This window comes from Lissotriton vulgaris, chromosome 1_1, assembly GCF_964263255.1.
Source record: "Lissotriton vulgaris chromosome 1_1, aLisVul1.2, whole genome shotgun sequence".
Taxonomy (NCBI): domain Eukaryota; kingdom Metazoa; phylum Chordata; class Amphibia; order Caudata; family Salamandridae; genus Lissotriton; species Lissotriton vulgaris.
The window spans coordinates 1,091,744,985-1,091,769,039 of NC_141685.1; the positions used below are offsets into that span (position 1 = coordinate 1,091,744,985).

The following is a 24,055-nucleotide window of genomic DNA, read 5'->3' on the forward strand; positions in this document are numbered from 1 at the left end:
AAGCCTAGAAATCAGTTTCCAGAATGGGGCGGTAAGGAATCTATAACTAACCTATGTTTCTTATAGATATATCGTTACCGAAGGTAAGTAACTTGTTCATCTGAAAGAAACAGTTGGTTATAAATTCCTTACCTTAGTATAGATACCCCAGTGATACCAACACCGGAGGTGGGTCTGCAAACTAAGTTCACACCAGAAAGTCTTGGAGAACAGAACGGCCAAAGAAGCCATCTCTCGGACTTGTCTGTCCAGACAGTAGTGTTTTGTGAACGTGTGCAGCAATGCCCAAGTAGCTGCCTGATAGATGTCCTTAAGGGGGACCCCCCGTCCCAAAGCAGTGGTGGCTGCCATCGCCCTGGTAGAATGGGAGCGCAGTCCCACTGGAGGCTCCTTCTTTGCCAAAGAATAATAGGCTTTGATGCACAGAACGACTCACCTGGAGATGGTCCCTTTGTGCATGGCCCGACCTTTCTTAGCGCCCGCGCAACCAACAAAGAACTGGTCATACACCCGGAATTGCTTTGTGCGATCCAGATAGAAGAAAAGCGCACATTTTGGATAAAGTCGGTAGAGCCTCTCTGCCTCTTTTGAAGGATGCGGAAAGAAGGTGGGCAAAGTGATGATTTGGCCAATGTTGTTTATTTATTTTATTTTATAGTTTTATAGAGCGCGAACTAGACCCGTGAGGGTATCAGAGCACTTTACAGGATTAAGGGGTAGTATACAAGCGTAGGGACGGGGGGATAAATCGGGAAAGGTAGGGGGTGCATTATACAAGAAAAGCACACTGCACGTTTAAAGTCCAGGCTACATATCATATAAAAATTAATACAAGTCGATACAATATACAAGAAGGCATGCAGTCTTAGCTCTAGGTGGGATGTCCAGGAGTGCAGAAAAGGTATCATCCGTCAAGCCAGGGATATTGCCGAGGTGGAGAGTTGGGTAAGTCAATGCAGTAATTGTAAAGTATTTGTTAGGCAAGGTATTTTCCCATTAAGAAGGTTTTGGTTTCCTTCTTAAAGTGTGCCAATGTGGAAAGAAGTAACCACCTTGGGAAGAAAGGAAGGTCTAGTTCTAAGGACGACCTTGTCCGGATGGACAGCCAGATAGGGAGGCTTGGAAGAAAGAATCTGTAGCTCACTCCCACAGCGTGCAGAGGTGATGGCCACCAGAAAGGCAGTTTTCAAAGTAAGTAGCCTTAAAGGACAGTTATGTAGCGGTTAAAAGGGATCACACATAAGATAGGTAAGCACGAAGTTCACGAAGTTCAAGTCCCACTGGGGCATTGCGCAGGGAACTAGAGGAAAAAGAGGAGTGATGCCCTTAAGGAATCTATTTACAACAGTGGACTTGACAGGAGAAGGCTGATCAGGAATCCTAAGGAAGGCTGAAATGGCCGAGAGGTAGCCTTTTAGAGAGCCCAGAGCAGAGCCCTGCTGGGCCATAAAAAGCAGGAACAAGAACATCTCAGAAAGGGGATCCACAGCCTTTGCTGTGCACCATGCCACAAATTTGTTCCATCTGCAGGCATGTATCGTCTTAGTGGAGGGGCGCCTGGTTGCCTATTTAACATCGCAGACTTCGGGAGGCAGGTCAAACAATGTCAACTGCCACCGCTCAGTCTCCACGCAAGGAAGTGGGGCTGGACAGGTTCGGATGGAGGACAGTCCCCTGCTGCTGCGACAAGATCCTCGCGAAGAGGCAGTCAGATTGAAGTATCAATGGCCATGTTGAGCAGCTGAGGATTTCAGACTCTTTGTGTCCAATCCGGAGCCACAAGAATGACTTGGGCCCAGTCGCGCTTGATCTTCTCCGCCACTCTGGGCAGAAGTGGTATAGGCATATAGAAGACCGCAACTCCACTCTCGACGAAATTCCAACGCACAGAACTGCTGACATTGCACGTTCTCTTAGGTGGCGAATAGATCTAACCAAGGCTTTCCCCACTGTTGAAAGAGACCTTGCACCACCTCTGAGTGAAGACGCCATTCGTGATCCATCATGCACCTGCAGCTGAGTTTTTCTGCCTCAGAAAAGGGGGTGGTGATGAACAGAGTGTCTGAATTAAGCAGACCACTCTTACCCAGTCTAAAGATCAGGGCTTGATCCTTCACCGTTATTTAGCTCACTGCACCATCCCAGCTCAGAACCTGGCTATATGCAAATCAGTCTGTCCCTGGCCCAGTGCATCATGGGAACAGGGCAGACCAAACTACCAAGCCAATTCTTCACCAGAAAGGAGACAAGTTTCCGGGGACCGGTTTCTGGCATTTCAGCCGTCGTCGGCCCGGCTTGCTTGAATCCTGATGGTGCAGTGAGCAAGGGACTCATGTCTGAGTATACCCTGCCACACCTATAGTGGCCAAAAACGATTCAGAAAAGGGTGTGGTGATGAACAGAGTGTCTGAATTAAGCAGACCACTCTTACCCAGTCCAAAGATCAGGGCTTGATCCATCACCGTTATTTAGCTCACTGCACCATCCCAGCTCAGAACCTGGCTATATGCAAATCAGTCTGTCCCTGGCCCAGTGCATCATGGAAACAGGGCAGACTAAACTACCAAGCCAATTCTTCACCAGAAAGGAGACAAGCTTCCGGGGACCGGTTTCTGGCATTTCAGCCGTCGTCGGCCCGGCTTGCTTGAATCCTGATGGTGCAGTGAGCAAGGGACTCATGTCTGAGAATACCCTGCCACACCTATAGTGGCCAAAAACGATTCAGAAAAAGGGGTGGTGATGAACAGAGTGTCTGAATTAAGCAGACCACTCTTACCCAGTCCAAAGATCAGGGCTTGATCCATCACCGTTATTTAGCTCACTGCACCATCCCAGCTCAGAACCTGGCTATATGCAAATCAGTCTGTCCCTGGCCCAGTGCATCATGGGAACAGGGCAGACTAAACTACCAAGCCAATTCTTCACCAGAAAGGAGACAAGCTTCCGGGGACCGGTTTCTGGCATTTCAGCCGTCGTAGGCCCGGCTTGCTTGAATCCTGATGGTGCAGTGAGCAAGGGACTCATGTCTGAGTATACCCTGCCACACCTATAGTGGCCAAAAACGATTCAGAAAAGGGGGTGGTGATGAACAGAGTGTCTGAATTAAGCAGACCACTCTTACCCAGTCCAAAGATCAGGGCTTGATCCATCACCGTTATTTAGCTCACTGCACCATCCCAGCTCAGAACCTGGCTATATGCAAATCAGTCTGTCCCTGGCCCAGTGCATCATGGGAACAGGGCAGACTAAACTACCAAGCCAATTCTTCACCAGAAAGGAGACAAGCTTCCGGGGACTGGTTTCTGGCATTTCAGCCGTCCTCGTCCCGGCTTGCTTGAATCCTGATGGTGCAGTGAGCAAGGGACTCATGTCTGAGTATACCCTGCCACACCTATAGTGGCCAAAAACGATTCAGAAAAGGGGGTGGTGATGAACAGAGTGTCTGAATTAAGCAGACCACTCTTACCCAGTCCAAAGATCAGGGCTTGATCCATCACAGTTATTTAGCTCACTGCACCATCCCAGCTCAGAACCTGGCTATATGCAAATCAGTCTGTCCCTGGCCCAGTGCATCAAGGGAACAGGGCAGACTAAACTACCAAGCCAATTCTTCACCAGAAAGGAGACAAGTTTCCGGGGACCGGTTTCTGGCATTTCAGCCGTCGTCGGCCCGGCTTGCTTGAATCCTGATGGTGCAGTGAGCAAGGGACTCATGTCTGAGTATACCCTGCCACACCTATAGTGGCCAAAAACGATTCAGAAAAGGGGGTGGTGATGAACAGAGTGTCTGAATTAAGCAGACCACTCTTACCCAGTCCAAAGATCAGGTCTTGATCCATCACCGTTATTTAGCTCACTGCACCATCCCAGCTCAGAACCTGGCTATATGCAAATCAGTCTGTCCCTGGCCCAGTGCATCATGGAAACAGGGCAGACTAAACTACTAAGCCAATTCTTCACCAGAAAGGAGACAAGCTTCCGGGGACCGGTTTCTGGCATTTCAGCCGTCGTCGGCCCGGCTTGCTTGAATCCTGATGGTGCAGTGAGCAAGGGACTCATGTCTGAGAATACCCTGCCACACCTATAGTGGCCAAAAACGATTCAGAAAAAGGGGTGGTGATGAACAGAGTGTCTGAATTAAGCAGACCACTCTTACCCAGTCCAAACATCAGGGCTTGATCCATCACCGTTATTTAGCTCACTGCACCATCCCAGCTCAGAACCTGGCTATATGCAAATCAGTCTGTCCCTGGCCCAGTGCATCATGGGAACAGGGCAGACTAAACTACCAAGCCAATTCTTCACCAGAAAGGAGACAAGATTCCAGGGACCGGTTTCTGGCATTTCAGCCGTCGTAGGCCCGGCTTGCTTGAATCCTGATGGTGCAGTGAGCAAGGGACTCATGTCTGAGTATACCCTGCCACACCTATAGTGGCCAAAAACGATTCAGAAAAGGGGGTGGTGATGAACAGATTGTCTGAATTAAGCAGACCACTCTTACCCAGTCCAAAGATCAGGGCTTGATCCATCACCGTTATTTAGCTCACTGCACCATCCCAGCACAGAACCTGGCTATATGCAAATCAGTCTGTCCCTGGCCCAGTGCATCATGGGAACAGGGCAGACTAAACTACCAAGCCAATTCTTCACCAGAAAGGAGACAAGCTTCCGGGGACCGGTTTCTGGCATTTCAGCCGTCGTCAGCCCGGCTTGCTTGAATCCTGATGGTGCAGTGAGCAAGGGACTCATGTCTGAGTATACCCTGCCACACCTATAGTGGCCAAAAACGATTCAGAAAAGGGGGTGGTGATGAACAGAGTGTCTGAATTAAGCAGACCACTCTTACCCAGTCCAAAGATCAGGGCTTGATCCATCACAGTTATTTAGCTCACTGCACCATCCCAGCTCAGAACCTGGCTATATGCAAATCAGTCTGTCCCTGGCCCAGTGCATCATGGGAACAGGGCAGACTAAACTACCAAGCCAATTCTTCACCAGAAAGGAGACAAGCTTCCGGGGACCGGTTTCTGGCATTTCAGCCGTCGTCGGCCCGGCTTGCTTGAATCCTGATGGTGCAGTGAGCAAGGGACTCATGTCTGAGTATACCCTGCCACACCTATAGTGGCCAAAAACGATTCAGAAAAGGGGGTGGTGATGAACAGAGTGTCTGAATTAAGCAGACCACTCTTACCCAGTCCAAAGATCAGGGCTTGATCCATCACCGTTATTTAGCTCACTGCACCATCCCAGCTCAGAACCTGGCTATATGCAAATCAGTCTGTCCCTGGCCCAGTGCATCATGGGAACAGGGCAGACTAAACTACCAAGCCAATGAAGAATGGTGTTGGCTCCGCGACCTCCTACGCGACCAGGACCTCAAGCAGCTTTCGGCACCGCTCCTGCAAAGACTTCCGTGCCATGATCCGACAGTTGTAGCACGACTTGGGGTCGTGGTAGTGCTCCATGCAGTTGAGGCAAACACGGAGCGGATCTGTCACCGATATTAGTCGGTTACAGGAACTGCAAGCCTTGAAGCACGGCATCCCTAGTGCACCAGGAATCAATTGATTCAAAAAACAAAGTTGACAAAAGTTGAGAAAAAGTCAGTCAAAAAGTGACTGGAGGTACCGCTCTCCGGATCTGCGCTTGCTGGAGCGGAAAAAGAAAGAACTGAAGTCAGCGCACGAGGGCGGCATCCATGTAGCTACCACAACGTCATCCCAGCGACCACGATGTCGACGACTAATGTGGAGTCGACTGATGCCACCTTCTAACGCGCAGGGGTACTGCTGACGAAAAACTTTCCGGATCCAGTCTGACGCCTCAGGGTAATTCTAAAGTAAGGAATCTATAACTAACTGTTTCTTTCAGATCAATACCTATTTAAAGCAACTGTTTTACAAAACAGAGAGACATTGTGTCAAATACATAAAAATCTAAGAAAACTATTTCAAATTTCCCTTCCCCGCCCTGGATTAACTGCATGGCTCTAGATTCTAACGTACAAGACTGTATGAAACCAGTTTTTAGGTAGGTCATAATGATAGTAAGTATTTTAACCTGTATGAATGAGTATGGGTCCCTCCCAGGAATGGAGGCATATTATTAATGAAGTTAAATGTAATGCCAATGATGGATAACTAGGGTGACAAGAAGCAGAAGTTACTCACTTATAAGCCTAGTACAGCATTGCAGGTATTTTCACTGAAGATGGCTCAAACAACAAAGGGGCGTGGCTTGGGCGCCGATGGGGACGGCGGCGTGAGCAGATAGCTCCGCGCCTGACCCCGGGAATAATCCTGGTGTACAGTCCTGAGTGCGGCTAATAACAGCGGTCCGGACACTGGATTGCTGGGGGCTCGTCCCGCGACTGATTTCGCGGTAACGGAGAGCTCCGCGGAGATAGCGGAGCTGAGCGAAGGGGCAGCGGTCCGCGCTGCAGGCGTGGAAAATGGCGGCGGCCGCCGAGGAATCCTAGTGATGACCAACGGAGCGCCTGGAGCTGGCTGATAGGGGGTCTCTGCCTAAGTGCCTAGTGCATCGCGCTGTGGGGCTCGACTAACGACTGGGTGGCACGGACCGCTGGGCTGGCGCTGAAGTGAAAGCGTCGCCTGATTCCGCCGAACAGAGGGGTTCCCATGATGCGACCTAAGATGGCGGCCACTGGGTTGATCCCTTGAACTCTGCTGACGAAGGACCCGCAGCTGGAGGGACGACCCAACCGGAATAAGGTATCAATGTTGGTGGAGCGGATGGGGATCGCGCCTGACCGGCTGGTGATCTGAGGTGCCCTGGCGCGCTGATACGTGTGGGCGAGGTGTGGCCAATGAATTACTGCTGGCAATTTCCCAGCGCTTGATGGACCCGGACGCCCTGTTGGATTGCCAGTGATACGGACAAGGTACGGCAGTGGCGGCAGAGGGACTGGTGGCCGTGTCCTCTGTCCTCCTGGGGAGCTACGGAATCTGAGGTGCGGTGCTCCGCCCGGACGTGTGAGAAGGGACGCGGGCCGGGTTCACAGCGCTGCACCCGCGGTGTGGGCGGACTCCAGGGCGAGAGCACTGGGTGCTGCGGCCGGGCCCATAGCGCAGGTTACCCTGCTTTACCCCAAGTGCCACTACGCTGAGGAAGTACTGGCAGCGCGCAGAGGAGTTGCGGGCTGCGGGGTGCTGAGGGAGCCGGATCGGAGCTGCTTACTGACTTGCTGGCACTGCATGGCTCCCGTGCGCTGAGGGTTGGTGCGGAGGAATCACCGAAGGCGAGAGAGCTGCTTACTGGAGTTACGGCTGGGTTCGCTGGGCCGCAGGGGGTGATTAGTGGACACACAGGCATACCTACAGTGGCAGGGCTTGGTTGGCTGCTCTGGCATTGCATTGGACCTACAAAGCTCCCAGGGGGTTGCGCGCTGGTGGCGGGAGGCTGCACAGTGCTGCTGAACAGTGAAGGCGGACCATTGGCACACAAGAGGGACGTTAGATGCTGGCTGTGAATTGGGCATCCTGCTAATAGCGTGGAGGAGAGCAACGACTGCCTGGAAGTCTCCTGTCCGTAGAGTTGCACTGGGCTGAGGACACTGCGGGTGCTCGGAGCTGAATGTGGGACCGACAAGGACCTATAACTCACTGGTGACCGCTGCATTGTGCGACCTGGTGTCAGCTGGGGGGCTCCACAGACTATACCGGCGCGGACACTCTTTGGGAGCTCCCGGGGCCGCGGGCCGCTCTTTTACTGCAGATCTGGGTGGACTCTAGTGGCCATAATGAAACCGAAGTCCAAGGCTGAGGATGTTGGGGCGCAAGCTGACGCCCAAGACGACGGAGGAGGCGGTGAGGGCTCAGGAGTGGAACAACGACTACATGAAAGGCTGGACAAAATTCTGGAGGCCATCACAGCATCAAAGGAGTCATTACATAATGATATTTCGCAGGTTGCGACGGGTCTGGGGCTCCTGAGGGCGGACCACTCGAAATTGGTGGACAGGGTAAAAGAAACGGAGCTGGTGGTTCAAGACCTGAAGCCGGAAGTGGTGATGGTGGAACGCAAATTGGAAGATGCCCTGCAGCGCCTAGCAACCCTGGAGAGGAAGACCGAGGATGCCGAAAGTCGTAACCGGCGGAACAACGTACGAGTGATCGGCTTGCCAGAATGCACGCACAAAGGGGCCCTTTAAGGTGGCGAACGGAATTGTCACGCTTTTCCCGGATTACACGCAGGACATACAGCGTCGTAGGGCCTCTTTTCTAGCCGTCAAGAAGGAGCTCAGGGACGAGGGGATACAATACTCGCTGTTATTCCCAGCCATACTGCGCGTCATTCTGGATGGATCGACCCACTTCTTCCTGACCCCTGAAGATGCCTGGACGTGGTTGGAATTGTATAGGGCAGGTACTGACCGCAGGGGCAGAGGAGACCGGGGCCAACCGAAACCACCAGGGCCGCGCCAATCGCAACGTATCCGGAAGCGGAACAAAAACCAACAGGTTCGTCTGCAGGCACAACTGGCGGCTGACAAACAGGGTGCTCTGGCGGCGACGGCGGCAATAACAGGGTCGCAGAGAGAGGACTCGAACAGAGGATCGGGTTCGGAGGAGGATGGGAAACACTCAGGGGCTGACATGTCGGATGTGGACAGTACCATGGGCCCGGAGGTAACACCGAGGTCGGCGGATGATTTATAGCCGGGCTGGGCTGCGCTATATCTAGGGACTGCGTTCTGAGGGGTTGGAGCCCCTGGTAATGTATCTGTTTGCTATAGCTGTACATGCTGCTGTTTGGGGTTATGGAGCCGGAAGCTGGGGCGGGAGCTGCCGACCGTTGGGGCTGCACCACCCCCCTATTGCCCTTAAGGCAACCTGTAGTGATTACTGCAGGGTAGCACAGTGTGTTTGTTGTGCTTGTTTGGATGGGGTCTGATAACTTAGGTCCTGTCCTGGGGGGGGGGGGTTCCTGGGGTGTTGAGTTTTTGGGGGTTAGTAATGGTGTGGGCGCTGCTGTTGTGATGAGGGCGGGGGAGCGAGGCTGCAATGATGGGGACGTTACGTGTTTTGAAATGTATCACCTGGAATGTGAGAGGCTTACATACTATGACTAAACGACATACGGTCCATGCATATTTATTACGGAGAGGGGTACACATAGCTCTGCTACAGGAGACACATCTTACTAATGCAGAAGGTGAGGCATTGCAACGGAGGTGGAGGGGCCAGGTCTTTAGTACCGCTTACTCTGCGTTCGCCAGGGGGGTACTCATTTGGATACGGGTGGGAATCCCGTTTCAGGCCACTAGGCAGGTGTTGGAATCAGGAGGGCCGGTATGTAGCTGTAGAAGGTAGATTGTATGGTAAAGACGTCGTATTGTGCAGTGTGTATGCCCCGAACACTGAGCAGGCCCGCTTCCTAGCTACACTGTCGGGTGCGTTGGCGCCTTTGTTAGCTGGTCCGGCCATCGTGGGAGGCGATTTTAATGCCATCTCGAATGTGGACATGGATAGATCGCATCCTCCTCTGGCGGCAACACCGGTTAGGAATTTAGATAGAGCTAGGTCTGATTGGCAGGACCAATGGGGATTCATTGATGTGTGGCGTGCTCAACATCCTCGTGATCGGGATTATTCATTCTTTTCATCGGTGCATGACCTACATGTACGCATCAACGCTTTGCTGTGCTCCCCCCTGGTAGCTCATATGGTGGTACGCACCGAATACCTTGCTCGGACTATCTCCGACCATAACCCGCTCTTGATGTCGATGGATTGGCAGAGGGTTAGGACAGCGATCCCGACATGGAGCCTACACCCCGAGACTCTGGAAGATCAGGTGTTTAGAACGGAGGTGGGGGAGGGTGTTGGTAACTACTTCTGGGAGAACTGGGGTTCAACTAGCTCTAGGGCAGTGGAGTGGGACGCCTTTAAGGTGGTTATCAGAGGGTTGCGCATAAGTAAATATTCAGGGGCTAGGAAATCGGTGGTAGATGACGTACTGAAAGCACACGAGGCCCTGAGAGAACTGGAGGGAGGAGGCCGGAATTGCCGTCCTTACAGAAGCAATTGCTGGAAGCCAAGGAGAAGGTGGCGGCCGAAACGGAACGGCTCCATTGTTTCGACCAGAGAGAGTACTTGGCGAGGGTACATGAAGAAGGGGACAAGGTTGGCACGCTGTTGGCCAAGCTGGCTGACGCGGCGGTACAAAAGGGGGTGGTGATAGACCGAGCATCTGAATCAATCAAACACTCACACCCAGTCAAAAGATCTGGGTTTAATCCATCACCGTTCTTTAGCCCACTCTGCCACCCCAGTTCAGACATGGCTATATGCAAATCAGTCTGACCCTGTGCCTCATGGGAACAGTCCAGCCCGAACTGCCAAGCCATGTCTTCCCTGGACCGGAAACAAGCTTCTGAGGACCGGTTTCTGGCATTCCAGCCGTCTTCAGCCCGGCTTGCTTGAATCCAGTGGCAAAGTGAGCAAGGGACTCACGTCTGAGCATACCCTGCCACACTTATGGCGGCCAAAAGCGGTACAAAAGGGGGTTGTGATGGACGGAGCATCTGAATCAATCAAACACTCACACCCAGTCAAAAGATCTGGGTTTAATCCATCACCGTTCTTTAGCCCACTCTGCAACCCCAGTTCAGACATGGCTATATGCAAATCAGTCTGACCCTGTGCCTCATGGGAACAGTCCAACCCGAACTGCCAAGCCATGTCTTCCCTGGACTGGAAACAAGCTTCCGAGGGCCAGTTTCTGGCATTCCAGCCGTCTTCAGCCCGGCTTGCTTGAATCCAGTGGCAAAGTGAGCAAGGGACTCACATCTGAGCATACCCTGCCACACTTATGGCGGCCAAAAGCGGTACAAAAGGGGATGGTGATGGACGGAGCATCTGAATCAATCAAACACTCACACCCAGTCAAAAGATCTGGGTTTAATCCATCACCGTTCTTTAGCCCACTCTGCCACCCCAGTTCAGACATGGCTATATGCAAATCAGTCTGACCCTGTGCCTCATGGGAACAGTCCAGCCCGAACTGCCAAGCCATGTCTTCCCTGGACCGGAAACAAGCTTCCGAGGACCAGCGGAGTGGACCTGTTATGCAAATAACACTGGAGGATGGCTCCAGCCACACTCACAGAAGAAAGCGTTATCTCGCTTTGCTACTTATTATGAAGCGCTTTATAGCAGTAGGAGGGAGGAAGCGGATGAAGACATAGAGAAGTATTTAGAGGGAATCCGTCTGCCGCGTCTAGAGGAAGACGACGCCGAAGGGCTGGGTCAAGATATCACATTGGCGGAAATACGTGGGGCAATTAAACATATGGCCCGGAACAAGACGCCGGGACCTGATGGGCTGCCTATTGAATTCTACGCTTAATACGTTGATACACTGGCCCCCGCCTTAGTGGATGTTTTTCGGGAGGCGATGGCGGAGGGCCACCTGCCGGGATCGATGCGCGAGGCCCTGATAGTTCCCCTTCTGAAACCGGGACGCCCGGAGGCAGACGTGGCCTCGTATTGACCCTTATCCATGCTGTCGGTGGATTACAAAATCCTGAGCCGCATACTAGCGACCAGGTTGCTGCCGCACATGACGTCGCTGGTTCACTCTGACCACGAGATGCACAGCTACAAACATTCGCCGACTTCTTAGGGTTATGGCAGACAATCAGTCCGATGAAAGCTCTGCGGCAGTGCTCTCTGTGGACATAGAGAAGGCATTTGACAGCCTGGAATGGGCCTTCCTCTGTAGGGTTTTGGATAAATTTGGCCTGGGCGACTGATTCGTAAAAGGGACGAAGGTACTGTACTCTTCGGCCGCAGATCGGGTGAAACTGAGCGGAGTGATTTTGGGTCAATATTCAATACAGAGAGGCACGAGACAGGGATGCTCGTTGTCGCCCCTGTTGTTTGCGTTAGCAATTGAACCCTTGGCGGCATAGGCGAGGCTGGGGCAGTTATATAATGGACTAGTACATCGGGGCAGCCTCCACTACATTTCACTGTACGCTGATGATCTGCTCCTCTTTCTGCGGGAGGTCGGTGCGGATCTACATGGGGCGACTGATATGCTGTACAGTTTCGGAGAGGTCTCCGGTCTTCGGGTGAACTGGTGAACTGGTCCAAGACATGCCTCTTCCCAATGAGACGGAATCTTTCCCCGCCTGCTGAGCTGGGGGACATTGCATGGGAACCGGCATGCATCACATATCTAGGGGTCCGGATTTATCATGTGGACCGAGATTTGCTGGAGGGTAACATAGGCCGATGTGTTCGAGCTTTGAAAAAATTTATGGAATTCTGGGCGACGCTTCCTCTGTCGGTCATGGGCAGAGTGGCACTGCTTAAGATGGTGGCACTCCCCAGGCTCCTGTACTACTTCCGTAAACTGCCAATCTGGATCCCAACGAGAATCTTTAAGGACCTGAGGTCGCTGATAGGGGGTTTCCTTTGGGGCAAGGGTAGGCGGCGAATAGCCCTGGTAACATTAATGAGACCCAGGTTGGAAGGTGGCTTAGCGGTGCCGGACTTTGAACTCTATTATCTGGCGGCCCAACTGCAGGTTTTAACACAAAATATAGCGAGGGAATACCGGGGCCCGGAAGGTGGCTGGGGGAAGCGAATCCCTCGTCATGTGCAGGCTTATATAGTTCTGCAGCAAAAGCTAGATCTGAGGGACTTGACGGGGGAGGAACGGACCCTTAGACTTTGCTGGAACAGGATGCAGCGAAAGGCGGGGACTCCTCACCCGTACGCACCGGAGATCCCGTTGGGCATGCTGACAGCGCTGCCACATGGTGAGGATTGGTCCCCGCTAGCGGATTGGGAGCAGATGGGGATCCAGGTGGTGGGAGACTTGTATGTGAACCAGGAGCTGGTGCCTTTCTCAGTGATGCAAGAAACATTTGGGCTTCCAGAGGGGGACTTCTTGCTTCACGCCGCGGTCACAACAGCAATTCAAAAGCACTGGAAAATGGGGAAACAGGAACTGGTGGATACCCTGGCTTGCTAATACACAGTGATGGCGGCGGGCACGGTTAAGGCGGTGACCTACCTCCACTCCCGACTGCTTAGGGAAGGTATGCATCCCCTAGATGCTCTTAAGGCGAAATGGGAAGAAAGTATAGGTCGGCAGATACCGGATCCCACTTGGGGCCAAATCCTTAAACGGGCATGGAAGAGCACAAGAAACGCTACCTTTCAACTAATCCAGTACTTTGTGTTGCATAGGGCTTATTTAACACCGGGAAAGATGCGGAAGTACTTCCAGGTCCAAGACGCGTCGTGCCCGAGATGTCGGGAGGAGGATGTTGAGCTAGAACACATGCTCTGGCTTTGCCCGCGCATGGGGGGGCTACTGGGAGGAAGTGGGGGAGCTTCTGAATGCGGTTACAGACAGACAAATAGATTATGACATGGCCACCTGTTTGCTGCATTGGTTCCCTCATACGGCCAAGACTAAGGTAACCAGCAAATTTATTGATCTAGGGCTTTTATTGGCAAAACGCGTCATTTGAACGGTGGAGGAAGGAAGTTTGTAAGTGGGCTAGTAGCGAGAGTGTAGTAAGGCTCAGACAGGCCACCCGCTCAGGTCATGACAAAGCGCTGGGGGTGGCACAGGAATGGGAGGCCTTGGTCCAAACCTTGAAGGACCAACAGTTGACGGAAGGAGAAGAGTAGGTTTCACATCCACGTGAGCATAGCGTATGACACGTAGTTTTGCTACCCAACGATAATTCAGTTGTGCTATGTTGGGCTATTTGGTAGGCGCCCACACCACCATTCATGTACGGGGGGAGGGTAATGAGAGAGAGGGGGGAGCTGGAAGGGACAACAGTATAGACTCTCAGTGTTAGCTCCCGGGGGTAGTTCTAGTTTGATTGTTGGAAAGTTGGGAGTAAATGAAAAGCGGATGCAAGAATCCTGTGGCTAGCCAGACCTGGCTATGATAATGCGAACTATGCCTGCACCATACGATTCTGAGTATTGCCGCCCGACCTCCGGGTTGTGGGCTAAACGGCTGTGTACTTAGAATTCCACTGTTCCATTGAAGACGAACGATGATTGTGTAATTATAAATTGGCGTAACTGTGTGGACATATATCTGCAAGAAAAATATATTTAACAAAAAAAAAAGATTGCTCAAACAATTGTATTGTGTGTGTGTGTGTTTTTTTTGTTTTAAAAAGAAATTTTTATCTAATTAACAGAAAATGAATTTAAAATCACTGCAACTCAAACTAGAACTTTGTTGCTTTCGGAACTCGCCTAAAATATCCAAGAATTAAGTAAGATGTAGTCAGAGAGCCAGCTTCCACAGGAAGTGAAAAACATACACTTTCACGTTGCTAGGCAGATTATGTGTTCTTTCAGAGTTTCAGCACAGCCCCAACTTCTGGGGGCCCAGGAGGAAGAAGCAGAGAGCTGAGCAAGGGAAGAATACCTACTGATGGTAAAGAAAGCTCCGGTGCCCCAACAAGCAGCAGGAGGAGCTGACGAAACATCTCTTTCAATGATGAAACAGGATGAGCGATGCGTTTAGACCAAATTTAGGGCCAGATGTACTATTGCTCTGTTTGCAATTTGTGACCAGTCTTTCTGCGACCGAAAAGGCTGCTTCAAATAATAAGGCATTCGATTGGCCACCAACACACATGGTGGTCTGAAATGCTCAAAAAACCGCAATCCCGGGGATTGCATTGGAAAAATTAAACATTGGCCCAGATTTACATATACATTGTGTCAGGTTCATTTTTCTTTTTTACGCAGACCCAACCGTATCACATCACTGAAGACATCTCAAATGACATCGCTGATCACATCATCCAGTGAGTGTAAGTGTTTTGTAAAAGTTTCTGACACTGATAAATATATACTGTTCTACTGAATGAGTTAAACTATTATTCTTTCTGTAGTACTAATGAGTTTTAGTATTTGTAACATATATTATCTGAAGTATGACCCCATTTTTAAAGCAGGTGTACTGTTTATCAGTGAAGTAGCATTTACACGAACACATTTCTGCTGCTGATGAATGAGTATGGTAGTGCTATACGACAGTTTAAGCTGTTCATTAAGACATTACTCCACCGTGATGGCTAAGTATACTTCTGTTTTACGGCATACAGATTAGTTTCCTTACAGCTCTGTTCTTTGTGATGAATGACTGTATTAGTAGATTGCAATAAATTAATCTGATCACCAAGAAATTTCTCTAGGGTGATGGGTCAGTGTAGTGGAAATTTACAAATTCACTTACCTCTCTGTTGACACCTTCTGCAGGAAGAAAAGTATTTTTAATAGTGGTTTGAGACACCATGCTCAGTCCGCTAAGACCTCTCTAATGAGTATGTGTTGTAGTGGTTTGTGTAAAACTGACTTCTGATGTCTGCATTAAAACCTCTTTCCAGGTTGACAAATGGTGCTGTTGTATGTGTGGTTAGATGTCTTACTTTGGTCATTAGTATTTAGAGCAGTAGTTTCGAGAGAGGCAGGACTATCCGTTGAGAACACTCTCCTGGGTAATAAATTAGGGCATTAGATGATACGGTTACACTGAGCCCCGAGGTGACATGTCTCACCTATCACCTTTTCTTATTTTAAAAAACTTTAATGGTATTTTATGAAGTAATTTGTAGTTTACTTTGCTGGATAATGTCATTTGAGATGTCATCAGTGTTGTCATTAGTGACTTCACTGACCATGTCATGAGTAATGTATTATGTGAAGTCATAAGCCGTGCATTGCAGGGGCGTAAGTTATAGTTAGCTCAGGGCACTGTAACTGCTGAGTTTTGGTGGTTTTGTATGAGGTAAATGTGAGCTTAACTATAACATCCCTGTAACCTTTGTTTTTTTCAGTGAATATATATATATATATATATATATATATATATATATATATATATATATATATATATATATATATATATATATATATATATATATATATATATATATATATATATTCACTGAAAAAAACATAGGTTTCAGGGGCGTTATAGGTAGCTGGACATTTCACTCGTACAAAACCATAGAAATTCCCCCGTTATAGTTAGTTCAGCTAACTATAACTCGCGCGCTCGCAATGCACTGCTGATGACGTCACATATTACATCACTCATAACATGGTCAGTGACAGCACTGATGCCATCACTCATGAAATGAAATCACTGATGACATCACTGATGACATCATCCAGTGAATTTGTGTTTTTCTGAAAATGTATTAAATAAAATGTTATTAAATAAAATTTTATATATGTATAGCTCAAGGTCGATGGAAGAATAGATGGCTATATAAGTGTCTAAATGGATGATTTTTTAAATGAAAAATTGATTGTATAACTGACTGATTACGTTTATCGTAGTGAATACATGTGTTAGTGAGTAATGTTTAAATATGTAAATATCTGTATCAGTCTCTCACTTTGTGTATAAGTGGCTGCATGGGTAGGTAAGTGGCTACATGAGTGTCTATATGGGTTATTACTAGGTTTTTCGAGTATCAGTATGAGTGTCTGTAAGGTTCAGTGGGGGTATTACTTAGTGCATACATGCATGAATGAGTGAGTCACTATTTGTGTGTGTTGAAGACAGTATGTGTGCAGGACTGTATGGGTGGATGAGTGTGTGTATGGGTGTGTTAGTGAGTGAATGACTGTCTCAATAGTGTCTTAATAAGAAACTACATATGTTTTAAACCAGTATATGTGAGTATTGGTGTATATAAGTGAGTATATGTGAAAGTGAGAGATTGGAAGAGTTCCTGTATGAATAAGTATGTGTTTGTATAAGTGATTGTTCAAAAGAGTAAGTATGTGTAAGTTTCTGTCGCAGTAAGTGTGGTGGTGTGTGTATAACTGTATATGCAAGTAAATGGATGTTTGATTCTTTATTAGCATGAGTGACTGTGTGTGAGTAACTCTATGGATGAGTGGCTGTGTGTAACAGGATGTATAGGTGTATGAGTACATATGATGAGTTAGTACATGTATGAGTGACTATATAGGACTGTTCGTGAATGAGTGGATGTGTATGTAGATCTTATAATTACTGAATAGGTTGTTGTAACTGGTAGTGGTATGTCCATTGTTTTGAAAATGTTAGTTTCTATTTTTATATGTGTGTATCAAAGCTTATATTAGGGTGAGAGGAGGTCTGCCACTCTATCACAAGGATGATGTCATCAGTGATGTCATTTAAGATGTCATCAGTGAGGTCAAGAGTGATGTCACTGCCCATGTCATGAGTGATGTAATATGTGATGTCATCAGCAGTGCATTGCGGGCGCACCAGTTATAGTTAGCTGAACTAACTATAACTGGGGAATTTCTATGGTTTTGTACGAGTGAAATGTCCATCTAACTATAACGCCTCTGAAACCTATGGTTTTTTCAGTGAATTTCTAAGGTTTTTTACATGCTATTTCCGAACTATAACGTGCCTGAAACCTATGTTTTTTTCAGAGAATTTCAAAGGTTTTTTAAATGCTAATTTCTAACTATGCCTAAAGAGATAGCATATGTGAAGAAAGAAGAAAAAACGCACAGAAAGAAAAACAAGAAATGCAGAAAGAAGCAACAGAAGTCCTCAAAGACGAAGAAAAGTGCAGGAAGAAGGAAAACGTGCAGAAAGAACTAACAGAGGAGCAGAAAGAAGCCTTGTTGCAAAATCATCCTGTACCCTCAACTTTTTCAGACGCATACTGGTGGTAACTGAGTCTGACTAACTAGTCCTAGAGCCAGTGCTATGTTAAAAGACACTTAGAATACAGAGAAAACACCTACATACACTAGAGAACACTATGCGTTGGGGTCTCCCTGTGATTAGCACACGTCACCTCAGGCCCCGTCACTTCCCTTCACCACTGTTCAAACACGCCTATGGCCGTTTTAAGTTGGGAGATTAAGTCCCCTTGAATCCTGAGGTTCCCTAGGGTCCAACTAGCCCACTAGGTAAGCGCCACAGAGCTGCGTTGCAGAGAGATGTAAAAAGGGGCATGACCTAGTCCACCTCTCTGCAAAGAATTCAGTGGCGCTTACTGGAAGCACCTGGTGAGCTAGTTGGCCCCCAGGGGCCCTCGGGATTTAAGGGGACTTACTTCCCCAACTTAAAACGCGCCACAGGGCGTGTTTGCACACGTCACCTCAGGCCCTGTCCCCTCCCTTCCCCACTGTGTAAACGCGCCCTGCGGCCATTTTAAGTTGGAAGATTAAGTCCCCTTGAATCCTGCGTGTCCCTACGGTCCAACTAGCCCACTAGGTAACTCCAGTAAGCGTCACACAGCTGCGTTGCAGAGAGATGTAAAAAGGGACACGGCCTAGACCACATCTCTGCAATGCAGCGCAGTGGCACTTACTGGAAGCACCTGGCGAACTAGTTGGCCCCCAGTGTCCCTTAGGATTGAAGGGGAATCATTTCCCCAACATAAAACGCGCTACAGGGCGTGTTTGCACAAGTCACCTCAGGCCCTGTCCTCTACCTTCACCACTGTATAAACAGACCCTGTGGCAGTTTTAAGTTGGTTCAACCGAGGCACAAGATGGCTGCCAACACTTCCTGGTTTGGAGTGTTGACAGTCAATTAACAGCTCGTGCTCGGGAGGTTCCGCGGATCCACTGCGGCCATAGATATCACTATCTTTATTACTTAATTTCTCAAAAACTACTGAATGGATTTACACTGTTTTTGATAAGGTTGCTGTTTGCCAAATTTGGTGTAATTCCGTTCAGCAGTTTTTGCTATAACAGTGTCTAAAGATTCCTATGGGAAAATGATTTTTTCACCACTATTTTTTTAATTTCTCAGGATCTACTGAACAAATTTACACCATTTAAAAAAGGGCGTTTTCTGAACCAAGGGCTACATTTTTGCAAAATTTGGTGTACTTCCGTTCAGCAGTTCGGGCTTTAGCCGTGTCTAAAATTTCCTATGGGAAATAACATGGAGAACACATGTTTTGGGACCCCCCTTTTTTCTTGGCCCCAGCTTGACGAATCACTCCCAAACTTTCAGGATAGGAGCGGACCAGAGCGCCTCACGAGTTTTGAAAATTTTGCGAAGATTCATCAATAGGCGCCAGAGATATTGGGAATAGAATGTTGCGGATTTCCTATAGAAAATAGATCCTAACTATAACTACCTACTGGCGACCGCCAGTAGGTCATACATACATACATACATACATATATCTCTATATATCCTGTGATCAAGCCTCTGGCTAGAGGCGAAACGCGTCATGCGGACTTGCTGGGTGTTCATTCTTTGAAATGAAATAAAGCACTGAAATTTGCACCAGAACAGGCTCTGCTTTTTCGTCCTTTGTTTATCTAACCAAGACGAACTGGAGACGCGCTGGCGTCGGACGGAGAAATTGGAAATTATCTATATATATGTATATATATATATATATATATATATATATATATATATATATATATATATATATATATATATATATATATATATATATATATATATATTCACTGAAAAAACCATAGGTTTTACAGATGTTATAATTAGGAATTAGCATTTAAAAAACCTTAAAAATTCATAGAAAAAAACCATAGGTTTCAGGGACGTTATAGTTAGTTTAACATTTGACTCATAAAAAACCCAGAGAAATTTTCCTGTTATAGTTAGTTGAGCTAACTATAACTCGCGCACCCGCAATGCACTGCTGATGATGCCACATATTACATCACTCATGACATGGTCAGTAACATCAATGATTACATCACTGATGAAATCTCAAATGACATAACTCATGACATCACTCATGACATCATCCAGTGAATGTGTTTTTCTGTAAAGGTTAAATATGTTATATATATATATATATTCACTGAAAAAAACATAGGTTATAGACCATATATAGTTAGGAATTAGCATTTACAAAACCTTATTTTACTCACACAAAACCATTGAAATTCGCATATATAGTTAGTTGCACTAACTATATATCGCGCACCCGCAATCCACTGCTGATCATGTCACATATTACATCATTCATGACATGGCCAGTGACATCACTGATGACATCACGGATGACATCTCAAATGACATCACTGATGACATCACTGATGACAACATCCAGTGACTGTATGTTTCTGTAAAGTTAAAATATGTCTTACATATTGAAGAATGAGTGGATGTATTAGTGCCTGGATGAAGGATTTAGTAGGTGCATGACTGACTGTATGAGTGAGTGATTAAATGTGTCTCACTGAGTGCATGGGTTAGTGACTAAACTGTCTTAATTTGTGCATCATTATGTCTGTTGTTCTGTAAACTGCTGCATGTGTTGATCAGTAGCTATATGAGTAACTATATGGGTTATTGATTGGTTGCCCAAGTATTTGTATGGGAGACTGAGTGTGTGTGTGGGTGGCTGGGAGGTGTATGACTCTGTGCATAGATGTGTGAGCAGTTGATTCACTAGATGTATGGGTTCAAAAGTGCATGTGGAAACAGCTGTATGGGCAGTTGACTGTGTGCATGAGTGTATTGGTGAGTGAATGGATATCTCAGTGCTACATGTCAAAGTAAGTACATATGTAAAACACAGTACATGTGAGAGTTGACATATATAAATAACTGTGCATAAGAGCCAGTGAATGTGTGAGTGGCTGTATGGATCATTGTGAACTTGTATCAGAGATTGTATAAGAGAGTAAATATGTGTTAGTATATGTTTGAATAAGTAAGGTGTGTATAACTGTATAGTTGAGGAAATGGAGGTGTGATTGATTCTTTGCATGACTGACTAGGTGTGTGAGTAACTACACGGATGAGTGACAGTCTGTGAGTGTCTGTTTACACTGAGTGTATCTAAGGTTATATTAGAGTCTGAAGAGGTTCATCGTATTATCACATGAATGATGTCATCAGTGATGTGATCAGTAATGTCAAATGAGATCTTATCAGTGATGTCATCAGTGATGCCATTTGAGATGTCATCAGTGATGTCATCAGTGATGTCATTTGAGATGTCATCAGTGATGTCATCAGTGATGTCACTGACCATGTCATGAATGATGTAATATGTGACATGATCAGCAGTGGATTGCGGGTGCGCGATATATAGTTAGTGCAACTAACTATATATGCGAATTTCAATGGTTTTGTGTGAGTAAAATAAGGTTTTGTAAATGCTAATTCCTAACTATATATGGTCTATAACCTATGTTTTTTTCAGTGAATTTTCAAGGTTTTGTAAATGCTAATTCCTAACTATATATGGTCTATAACCTATGGTATTTTCAGTGAATATATATATATATATATATATATATATATATATATATATATATATATATATATATATATATATATATAACATTTCTATGGCAAAATGAAACCCCTCATTTTGTTCCTTTGCAAATTAAATGTTTTAAGTGTTAACACTTTATTCCAATCAAGATGACTTCAGGTGTGCCATACTTTTGTCATAAGTAAGACTGTTAGCGCTCTAGTTGTTCTTTAGAACACTCTGGGACATTCTGTCACTGGGCTATAGTTGGGCTACATCTGTCTGATATTTGGGCTACATTTGTTTTTTTTGTCTCTGGTGGCCATCTTTGGGCTACATTGGGCTACATTTGGGCTCTAACATATATATAGCCCAATGTAGCCCAATATATATTTTTCAAAGTTAATTTTCGTAAAAACCACTGGGGCATATATCTTGAGACATAGCAAAGGCACATCGGGCTACCAGTCCCTACAATTTTGCCAAGTTTTGTGGAAATCCATTCAGCCATTCGAGCTAAAAGTGAGTCCAACCGCCCTATGGAAAACTCAATGTTAAAAATACGTTTTGGGACCCCCCTTTTTTCTCGGCCCCCGCTTGACGAACCCCCCCCCCCAAACTTTCAGGGGACGCTCAGAAACAAAATGTGCCATTTTCCTGAAATTTTCAGCCAAGTCCGTCCATCAACGCCAAAGTTATTCAACATAGAATTTTCAGAAATCCCTATTCAAAAAAATCCTAACTATATATACCTACTGGCGACCGCCAGTAGGTAATATATATATATATATATATATATACCAAGGTGTATTGAAGAATGAATGCATTTACAAGTGCCTAAAGGAATATTTTTGTATGTGCGTGACTGACTGTATAAGTGAGTGATTGAACGTGTCTTACTGAATGCATGGGTTAGTTACTTGTCAGAGGGAATGTCGGAAACAGAAGCGAGGAGGCCATATGGGGTGAATATTGTAGGTTATTTTTAGGTTGATTAAGAACCCTTAGTGAATAGGGTAAGTTGGGAAGTAACTGTCTTTGGGCATAAACAAACAAAAGATAGATCACAGGGTTATATTCCAGGGGTCTTCTTCCGATATGGTGTCAGGTGGTCCCAGGAATTATGATTTCTCTGTAATAGGACCTCTGTGGGGTCACTGTTTGGCTCTGTTTTTGTGGGGATTTTATCTAGTCCGTCACCACACAGTGCGAAAAAGGGTTATGGGCCATGTGAGTGAGGGGTTCTTAAGGAGACAGTCTATGTCTTATGGTCGGTTATCAATATTTTAACAGGTTTGAGGGGGGTGTTACCCAGATCACGTTTATGCTGTTGGCTGTTACTAAAAAAGATGGTATACAATGTGCTAGGAGGAAGAAAACATAACAGTGTCCGACTTCCCTCCCTCCCTACTTTCCTGTCTCCCAATCTTCCCACCCCACTCCCCCTCCCTTCTAGCGCGAGGTATACGCTACGTACTGCTGTCTGCCACAACTCTCCTGAGTTGTGGCGGCTCGTGCATGTCCCCCGGGGTCACCATTCTTGGACCAGATGTCAGGATCCTCTGGTTCTTCAGATTGAGTCTCCTCCTTGTCCTCTCGTGTGGTGGTGGCGTCCTTGGCTCCTTCTGTGGCGTCCTGAGCTCCGTCAGTGATGTCCTTGGTGCTGTCAGCGTCTCCTCTTGGCGTTGCAGGTCCAGTTTCAGCAGGCGCACCCATTGTTGTTTCTTCGGGCTTTTTCTGCTCTTTGTGACCTTGGTGCAGGCTCTATGATTGGCCCGTTCGTGGAGGTCCGCCTCCAGGGAAATCCATTTCCGGTTCAAGTCGGGCGTGCTGTGGGGCGGGGTGAAGAGTCTTGGGTATTGCGTCATCTGAGGCGGGGGAAAGAGTCTTCGATATGGTGGAAGCTGGGGTATTGGCGTCTTCGCCCTCATCAGGACGGTAAGGACTCCATCTCGTTATGTCGCCATCGGGATATTTATTCTCCCGACCCTGCCCCTCCTCACATGACTAAACTGTGTGAATGTCTGTATTAGTCTCTCCGTTGGTGTGTAAGCAACTGCATGGGTAGGTGAATATCCATATGAGTGTCTATATAGATTATTGATTTGTTGCGTGAGTATCTGTATGGCTCCCTGAGTGTCTGTGTGGGTGGGTGCGTGGGGGGTGTATGAGTCTGTGCATAGATGTCAGAGTGGGTGATTCAGTGGTTGTATGGATTAAAAAGTGCATCTTGGAAGGACTGTATGGGTGAGTTAGTATGTGTATGGGTATGTTGGTGAGTGAATGAATGTCTCAGTGGTATATCTGTGAGTAACTACATATGTTTTAAGGCACTGTATGTGAGTGTTGGAGTATCTAAATGAGTATACGTGAGACTAAGTTATTTGAAGAGTGCATGTATAAATAAGTGTCTGTTTCTATCAGTGATTTTATAAGACAGTAAATATGTGTTAGTTTCTGTATAAATAAGTGATGTGGTATGTCTAAAAATAAAGAAGTTGGTGTGTATAACTGTATGCATGAGTAAATGGGTATGTGATTGATTCTTTGCTTTACTGACTAGGTGTGTGAGTAGCTCTATGGATGAGTGGCAGAGTGTGACTGCATGTAGAGATGTATGAGTGCATATTATAGTCCTGTACTGATGAGTAACTACAAGTATAAGTGACTGGATGTGTGTGTAGACCTAGGAAATAGTGAGTGGTATGTAATGTATCATATTCTTGTGTGTACAGTTTAAAAAATAGTAGTCTGCATTTTAGAATGGGTGTATCAAAGTTTATATTAGAGCATCAGTATGTGCATCAGATT

At 47.0% G+C, this 24,055-nt stretch overlaps 1 protein-coding gene across 1 annotated transcript in view; it reads right to left on the reverse strand.

Moving 5' to 3' along the window:
* MEI1 (meiotic double-stranded break formation protein 1) overlaps positions 1–24,055 on the reverse strand; it is a 3,731,473-nt gene that overhangs the window by 819,445 nt on the left and 2,887,973 nt on the right. The window lies entirely within an intron of this gene.